Raw genomic sequence first — 8,689 nt, forward strand, 5'->3', positions numbered from 1 at the left:
CAACCCCACAGTGATACCATATCAATATATAGTCATTCTGATGGTGCTTTGCAAAATAAAGGCCTTTTTAAATGGTCCACAATTGACCTACCTTTAACGATTTCAAATGTCGTATATTGGCAATTTAAAAAGGCCTTTATTTTTGAAAGAACCATCAGAATGACTTGATTAATGTGGTATCACTGCAGGGTTGTATACTGTTGATCTAAAGTGGAATGACCCAGTGGAAACAGCAATTTCCAATTTTAGAGCATTTTGAATTTTTTTATTTAATTTTTAAATTTTTTGAATTGCCTATGTACGACCAAACTTTCAGTAATTTCAAAATGCTCTAAAATGGAAAATTGCTGTTTCCACTGGGTCATTCCACTTTAGATCAACAGTATACAACCCCACAGTGATATCATATACATATCAAGTCATTCTGATGGTGCATTCCAAAATAAAGGCCTTTTTAAATTGCCCATGTACGACCAAATTTTCAGTTATTTCAAAATGCTCTAAAATGGAAACGTGCTGTTTCCACTGGGTCATTCCACTTTAGATCAACAGTATACAACCCCACAGTGATTCCTTGTCGATATGAAATCATTCTGATGGTGCTTTCCTAAATAAAGGCCTTTTTAAATTGCCCATATATGACCAAACTTTCAGTGATTTCAAAATGCTATGAAATGGAAAATTGCTGTTTCCACAGGGTCATTCCGCTTTAGATCAACAGTATACAACCCCACAGTGATACCATATCAATATATAGTCATTCTGATGGTGCTTTGCAAAATAAAGGCCTTTTTAAATTGTCCACAATTGACCTACCTTTAACGATTTCAAATGTCGTATATGGGCAATTTAAAAAGGCCTTCATTTTGGAAAGCACCATCAGAATGACTTGATATTGATACGGTATCACTGTGGGGTTGTCTACGGTTGATCTAAAGTGGAATGACCCAGTGGAAACAGCAAGTTTTCATTTTAGAGCATTTTGAATTTTTTAATTTAATTTTTAGATTTTTTTGAATTGCCCATACACGACCAAACTTTCAGTGGTTTCAAAAAGCTCTAAAATGGAAACTTGCTGTTTCCACTGGGTCAGTCCACTTTAGATCAACAGTATGCAACCCCACAGTGATACCATGTCAATATGAAATCATTCTGATGGTGCTTTCCTAAATAAAAGCCTTTTTAAATTGCCCATATACTGTCGTGATCCGCCCCAGCCTCCCTGACTGTGTCTCTCCTGCCCTGATTTGCCTAATTGTTCTCACCTGTCCCTGATTACTCTGCCCATGCGTTCCTGATTCCCTTGTGTATTTAAACCTCCCTCCTGGTTGTTGTCTTTGTCGGTTCATTGTCGTTGTCCATGTTCGTTCGTCCTGTTGCTCCCGTCCTACAATAAACAGCTTATTATTTTTTACATCCGTCTGCCTGCTCATCTGCCTCCGGAACCCACCACCACACATGGTCTGCCACCTCCACCCGCAGAACATGACAGAATGAACCGACCAAACCTGGACCTGTGGTGAGCTAACACATCTGTTCCTGGAGGATTATTTTTTCTTTTTTGTCCCTTTCAGTTGTTGGAGATTTCTGGCCTGGAGTTTGTGTGTTTGGCGCATCCTACCTGTTCTCGGGGTGGTCGAAGTTCCTCTGGGAGATCCTGGTGCATCCTATTTATCTTCGGGGTGGCCAGGGTCATTCTCCTCCAGCTGTTTTTGCCCTGTCCCGTTCTTCTCCTGAAGCCGCGGATCCTGGAGCCTCAAGGGAATTACACCCCCTACGCACGCCATTATTCTCCGGTGTGGTAGGGTTGGTCTCCCCGCTCTTTTCCGGTGGATCCTGGAGCCTCAAGGGAGCTACACCGCCTGCGCACGCCATTGTTCTCTGGTGTGGTAGGGCTGGTCTCCCCGCTCTTCTCCGGCTTCCCTTCACCCGAGCCTCCGCCGATGGACCCAGCAGATCGGGATGTGCACCTGCTCTGATTGGGATGTTGAGTAGCTGCCGCTGAGCTGGGCTTCAACGTGTCGCTCCCGCTGCTCTACCATTTCCTGGTCCACGCCTGCAGGTTCTGTGCCTGCAGGTTCTCCACGCAGCAGTTCCTGCTGGGGCCTATGCCTGCTGCTGCAGTTCCTGCTGGGTCCCACGCCTGCAGTTGCAGTTCGTCTCGGTGTTTCTGGTGTCCTGTATTCCTGGAGTCAAGTGTTCGTGTCAAGTCTACTCAAGTCTGCATGTCAAGTCAAGTCATCGTGTTAAGTCATCGTGTCAAGTCATCGTGTCAAGTCATCGTGTCAAGTCCAAGTCATCGTGTCAATTCAAGTCATCGTGTCAAGTCCTAGTCATAGTGTCGAGTCCAAGTCATCGTGTCGAGTCCAAGTCATCGTGTCGAGTCCCCAAGTCCAAGTGTTCGAATGCCCAGGTCCAAGTGTTCGAGTGCCCAGGTCCAAGTGTTCGAGTGCCCAGGTCCAAGTGTTCGAGTCCCTGTGCCCAAGTCCAAGTGTTCGAGTCCCTGTGCCCAGTCCTTGAGTCCCAAGTCTTCTGGTCCGAGTTTCCCTTGTGTTCTTGGACACATCTGTTTGGTCGTAAGACGGAGTGCCGCCTGAACCGAGAGGCCCCTGCTCCGCAGCCCTGGATGGTGTTCCTTGTTCCCTGGTCTCGTCTTCTGTGTTCCCTTGTCGTATTTGCCCTGGTCTGGTCTTCGTTCGTGCCCGTGTCTCCTGTGTTTTGTGGCTTGTGGGCGTCTGGTATCCGCCCCTTGAGGTGGGGGGGTACTGTCATGATCCGCCCCAGCCTCCCTGACTGTGTCTCTCCTGCCCTGATTTGCCTAATTGTTCTCACCTGTCCCTGATTACTCTGCCCATGCGTTCCTGATTCCCTTGTGCATTTATACCTCCCTCCTGGTTGTTGTCTTTGTCGGTTCATTGTCGTTGTCCATGTTCATTCGTCCTGTTGCTCCCGTCCTACAGTAAACAGCTTTTTATTTTTTATATCCGTCTGCCTGCTCATCTGCCTCCGGAACCCACCACCACACATGGTCTGCCACCTCCACCCGCAGAACATGACATATACGACCAAACTTTCAGTGATTTCAAAATGCTCTAAAATGGAACATTGCTGTTTCCACTGGGTCATTCCACTTTAGATCAACAGTATGCAACCCCTCAGTGATACCCTATCCATATCAAGTCATTCTGATGGTGCTTTCCAAAATAAAGGCCTTTTTAAATTGCCCATATACGACCAAACTTTCAGTGATTTCAAAATGCTCTAAAATGGAAAATTGCTGTTTCCACTGGGTCATTCCACTTTAGATCAACAGTATGCAACCCCTCAGTGATACCCTATCCATATCAAGTCATTCTGATTGTGCTTTCCAAAATAAAGGCCGTTTTAAATGGTCCACAATTGACCTACCTTTAACGATTTCAAATGTCATATATGGGCTATTAAAAAAGGCCTTTATTTTGGAAAGCACCATCAGAATGACTTGATATTGATACTGTATCACTGTGGGGTTATACACGGTTGATCTAAAGTGGAATGACCCAGTGGAAACAGCAATTTTGCATTTTAGAGCATTTTGAAATTTTTAATTAAATTTTTAGTTTTTTTTTAATTGCCCATACACGACCAAACTTTCAGTGATTTCAAAATGCTCTAAAATGGAAAATTGCTGTTTCCACTGGGTCATTCCACTTTAGATCAACAGTATCCAGCCCCACACTGATACTACATCAATATCAAGTCATTCTGATGGTGCTTTCCAAAATAAAGGCCTTTTTAAATTGCCCATATTCGACCAAACTTTCAGTGATTTCAAAATGCTCTAAAATGGAAAATTGCTGTTTCCACTGGGTCATTCCACTTTAGATCAACAGTATACAACCCCTCAGTGATACCATATCCATATCAAGTCATTCTGATGGTGCTTTCCAAAATAAAAGCCTTTTTAAATAGCCCTTATACGACCAAACTTTCAGTTATTTCAAAATGCTCTAAAATGGAAACTTGCTGCTTCCACTGGGTCATTCCACTTTAGATCAACAGTATACAACCCCACAGTGATACCATGTCAATATGAAGTCATTCTGATGGTGCTTTCCAAAATAAAGGCCTTTTTAAATTGCCCATATACGACCAAACTTTCAGTGATTTCAAAATGCTCTAAAATGAAAACTTGCTGTTTCCACTGGGTCATTCCACTTTAGATCAACAGTATACAACCCCACAGTGATACCATATCAATATCAAGTCATTCTGATGGTGCTTTCCAAAATAAAGGCCTTTTTAAATTGCCCATTTACGACCAAACTTTCAGTGGTTTCAAAAAGCTGTAAAATGGAAAATTGCTGTTTCCACTGGGACATTCCACTTTAGATCAACAGTATGCAACCCCTCAGTGATACCCTATCCATATCAAGTAATTTTGATGGTGCTTTCCAAAATAAAGGCCTTTTTAAATTGCCCATATACGACCAAACTTTCAGTGATTTCAAAATGCTCTAAAATGGAAACTTGCTGTTTCCACTGGGTCATTCCGCTTTAGATCAACAGTATGCAACCCCTCAGTGATACCCTATCCATATCAAGTCATTCTGATTGTGCTTTCCAAAATAAAGGCAGTTTTAAATGGTCCACAATTGACCTACCTTTAACGATTTCAAATGTCGTATATTGGCAGTTTAAAAAGGCCTTTATTTTGGAAAGCACCATCAGAATGACTTGATAGTGATATGGTATCACTGTGAGGTTGTATACTGTTGATCTAAAGTGGAATGTCCCAGTGGAAACAGCAATTTTCCATTTTAGAGCATTTTAGAGCATTTTAAAATTACTGAAAGTTTGGTCGTATGTGGGTAATTTAAAAAGGCCTTTATTTTGGAAAGCACCATCAGAATGACTTGATATTGATAAGGTATCACTGTGGGGTTGTATATTGTTGATCTAAAGTGTAATGACCCAGTGGAAACAGCAATTTTCTATTTTAGAGCAATTTGAAATTGGTTGATCAATTGATCACATATGTAACAAATGATCAACATAATTCCATATAAATATGAAATATCAATCAGATTGATCTTTTAATGTCTAATCAGAAGACTGTAGTTTCTTTTACTTATCAGGGACCATGTACACACCTCATATTAATAGGCTCTATGCACGGGAGTTGGTGACGTATTTCCGGTCAATTATAAGGCCGCGCTGCAAGTTCCGGTTTCAAAGAGACCCCCTACTGCTAGCTTAAAACAGCCTGATCGCTCGTATTTGTTTTGATTATTTGCTCCATCATGGAAGAAAAAAAGGCTAATTTTTTTTTTCAAAGAAGGGACAGCTCATCAGGGCAACAGTGCTGTGTACCGCAGTGTTCAGCTTCAGCTAAATTTAATTCGGTTCTCAGTTTCCACACATTTCCTAAAGACATGGAGCTACAGAAGAAGTGGTTGATTAAAATAAGATGCACCAACTTCACCATCACAAATCACACCAGAGTTTGCAGCCAACACTTTCAAAGTACCGAACTCCGAGCGGACGCAGACGTCTGAAGAATGGAGCCATCCTGTTACTTTTCCAGTGGAACAACTTTACTCTGCCAGCCCAAAGGCCCTCAGTTTGGCACAGAAAAGAGAGACCAGAGACAGGTATGGACATAATCCAAAATAAGGACCCTCCCATGGATGAACATCTCCCAGACCACGACTTCTGCTCTTCAGCTGAACCAGCTGCATTTGATCTCGCCCTGGACCATAATCAAGATCTCCAAGCAGAAATCGCAAGTCTACGTAAACAAATGGAGGAGATGGCTCTCAGCAACAAGTATGGACTGGAGCGGTTTGCTGCTTCAGATGATGACATCAGATTTTACACAAGGTAATTACACAAGGTAATTTTAAACGCCAGCCGTGTTTGTCAGATTTCTAATAAAATAAGTATTCCATGGCTGTCACGTTTGTATCTGATGTTGTGGTTTGGGAGCTTCAAAGTCTGTTACGGGTTCGCTGTAGCGGCCGGATGGTGGGGGTGGGGTGCAGCAGCACTGACAACAGCTGAGAGTGACAGCGGCTGTCAGAAGCTGATCGCGGGGGAGTGTAAGTTGCTATGAACCAACAACAGAGAAATAAAGATGTATTGCTGTCAGCAATATTAAATAAAATTTAAATGGAGGATGCATTACTTAGGTCGGATTTACAGTAAATTGTTTATATTATCACAATTATTTACATGCATCTGTGGCTTAATATCAGTTATTAAACACAAAATGGCTCCTAAAATAATCATTATGCAATATTTATATAATAGATATAGTACAAAACGATGGTATGAAAAATTTAACATTTACTTGTTTCCAGATTTGCAAGTTATTCCCACCTGATGGCCTTTTGGAGGCAGATAGTCAGCAACACATGAAATGGTGCGTGTGACAAGAGCCCAGACAGCACTTGGGAAACATGATGTCCCTCACTCCACAGGTTTAACGGTAAGTTTATTCTACCCATCCATATGAAGAGCGAAATGTAATCCTCAGGTTTTTTGTATTTTGATTTGATTTTCATTTAGTATCTGAATGATGTTTTACATTTGTTCTTTATTAGAAATCTTTGTGCTCAATGTTAAAGAAATGTTATACTCTTTATTCAAAATTAATCTAATTAGATAGTAAATGGCCTGCATTTGTATAGCACGTTCTTAGGGTTCTACAACAATCCAAAGCACTTCACAATGCAATCAGTCATTCACCCATTCACACACATATTTGCATGCTGGCCATGATGAGCTACAATGTAGCCACAGTTGCCCTGGGTCACACTGTCAGAGGCGAGGCTGCTGAACACTGGCACCACCAGTCCCTCTGCCCACCACCAGCACAACTGTGAGTTATGTTATCTCTGAATGAACATGTATATTATTGTTCTGTATTTCTGTTCTTTTATAGGCCCTTAAACCTATTGATGAAATGTTCCTGTTCCTGACATATTTGTCTTTGGATCTGCTGCAAAAGGATTTCGTCCACAGATTCAAAATTCATCAGTCAACTGTGAGCCACATCATCAATACTTGGGCTAACTTTCTATCAGAGGTGGAAAGAGTACTAAACTTTCCTACTTAAGTACAAGTACCAATACTTTGATGATTTTTTACTCAATTACAAGTAAAAGTACTTGCCTAAATTTTTACTTAAGTAAAAGTAAGAGTATCGTAAACAAAATGTACTCAAAGTAAAAGTTACTTAGTTACATTTTTGTCAGCGTAAGGATGGCTACATCTAAGTAGTGCTAAATCACAACGCCAGTTCACAATTCGCTCGTGTGTGTGTGCGCACACACATACACACACGCACAGCTTGAAGGAGGGATTTCTATCCAATCGGTGAGAACAGGACATGCACATTGATTGGACGAGGTTTTTCTAGGATGGTAAGTTTCAATTGTGGTTAAAATTGTTCTTTATTTTGAGAAAAAAATTATTTTTTAAGATGCCATCAGTATGTGAGGTATCGCAATGTTTTCATGACAAAACTCTAACATGAGACTGTGCTCTAAACTGTCACATAACAAGCTAAATGAAATTCAAACATTTCAGATGGACCGTATGACAGCTGTTAACATTGGCCCTGCCCTACTTTACCTCTACATTACAGTTCCTTCATCCATGTCCATCCTAGAGCTCCTCTCTGACCTTCATGCTTATTTAGAGCAGCTGATTTTTAAAGCTAGCAGAGTTCATCCTTGGTAGTGGGTTCACTCACTCCTTTAACCCTTCACCACTGAAACCAGTTTGTTCATTCCAATCCTCCTAAATAATCCTCCAATCGTCCAACTGGAATCCTTGAGGGTGCCGTAACGTCCATCCTGTCAGAACAGGCCTTGGGAGCCCAGATGTTACTAGAACTAATGGTGTCTCCTCACCAGCGTGAGCCTCCAATCTGTGAAGGTTGGTCTCCAAACATGAACTTTAAATTCATGCATTTATCTCCTCTTGTAAAACGTTAACATGTTTTAAAAGGCTAGTATCATGATAAGTTACACGTCCCAGACCAAAGATAAGATAAAACATTATCATAAACACTGCAGAGACAACATTATGTATGAAATATGTTATTTTCCTGAGCCATTACTTCAGCCAAGATATAGGACTGCATGGATTTGATGAAACCATGCTGTCTCATGCAGTCCTATATGTGTAACACACACACACACACACACACACACACACACACACACACACACACACACACACACACACACACACACACACACACAGCAGCATGTTAGAATCTTTTGAATGACTAATTTAACTACATTGAACTGCTTTTGTAATAATTTAATCTCTTCTTCTGGAGTAAAATAAAGAAACAAGCTAAATCATCACATATCTGTGGCATCAAGAAGCATCTTCTGAGTTCAAACACAGGGATGGAGCACAATGTTTACACCTGAACAGTATCAGGATGTTTAACTCACAGAGGCCTGCAGGTCTTCTGTTTTATGAGCAAAGCGCTGATAATCTGCTTGTTATGAGCGCTAAACGTTATTTTGCCGCTTCCGTGCGGAACGGCAGGGAAACACTTTTCAAGCACGGAACCGAGTCCGGCTACCGAACCGAGCAGAATTCTGATGACGTCACACCGGTGCGTGAAGGTGCGGGATCCAACACACAGGAGAGGAGAGAGAGAGGAGGTAAATAGCGAGTTGAGGAA

Source organism: Nothobranchius furzeri, chromosome 4, assembly GCF_043380555.1.
Source record: "Nothobranchius furzeri strain GRZ-AD chromosome 4, NfurGRZ-RIMD1, whole genome shotgun sequence".
Taxonomy (NCBI): Eukaryota; Metazoa; Chordata; class Actinopteri; order Cyprinodontiformes; family Nothobranchiidae; genus Nothobranchius; species Nothobranchius furzeri.